Here is a 1,011-nt window from a genome sequence, read left to right on the forward strand (position 1 = left end):
TTGTGTGCTAGAAACAATGGCCACCAGGCCAAAGCAATGGTTTTGACTCGATCAGCGTTAACTCCGCCCCCTGAGTTTGATGGGTGAGGCTGACAGATAAAATTATTTCATGATGAGAGCCAGGCGCCAGGACTGCCAAAATGAAATAAATAAATATATCATTAAATAATTAATTAAATGTGTCAATAATTAATTAAATGTGTCAATAATTAATTAAATGTGTCGATAATTAATTAAAATGTGAAATACATAAATAATTAATTAAATGTGTCAATAATTAATTAAAATGTGAAATACATAAATAATTAATTAAATGTGTCAATAATTAATTACATATGTCATATCTATTTATTTAATTAATGAATTCCAATTTTAATTAATTATTGACACATTTAATTAATTAATTATTGACACATTTAATTAATTATTTATGGCAGTCCTGGCGTTCCATACAAGCTGCCAGTAGTTAAACCTTTGCTCAAAAACCCATGACTTAACCCAGCAGTCTTAGCTAATTATAGGCCAATCTCCAACCTCCCTTTCTTTTCAAAAATTCTTGAAAGAGTAGTTGTCAAACAGCTAATTGATCATCCGCAGAGGAATGGCTTATTTTAAGAGTTTCAGTCAGGTTTCAAAGCTCATCACATAGGGGTCGGGTGCATTGTGTGCCGGGTGGCGGCCAGGAGCGGAGGCCCTGGTGGACTGATCCCCGGCTGCCAAGACTGGCAATAGGGACATGGAATGTCACCTCTCTGGTGGGGAAAGAACCTGAGTTAGTGCGTGAGGTTGAGAGGTACCGCTAGATATAGTCGGGCTTGCCTCTACGCATGGCTTGAGCTCTGGAACCAGTCTCCTGGAGAGGGGCTGGACTCTCAGCCGGAAAAGGGTGGAGTGCCCACTCCGGATCGGGGATGAGTTCCTGCCCCAGGTGGCGGAGTTCAAGTATCTCGGGGTCTTGTTCGCGAGTGATGGGAGAAGGGAGCCGGAGATCGACAGACGGATTGGGGCTGC

General features: G+C 41.1%; 1 protein-coding gene across 1 annotated transcript in view; it reads right to left on the reverse strand.

Annotated features, from left to right (window-relative positions):
- Positions 1 to 1,011, reverse strand: part of LOC102309838 (extracellular calcium-sensing receptor-like) — a 7,208-nt gene that overhangs the window by 820 nt on the left and 5,377 nt on the right. The window lies entirely within an intron of this gene.

The sequence above is a fragment of the Haplochromis burtoni genome, unplaced genomic scaffold (assembly GCF_018398535.1).
Source record: "Haplochromis burtoni strain Fernald_Lab_line unplaced genomic scaffold, NCSU_Asbu1 Contig_872, whole genome shotgun sequence".
NCBI lineage: Eukaryota > Metazoa > Chordata > Actinopteri > Cichliformes > Cichlidae > Haplochromis > Haplochromis burtoni.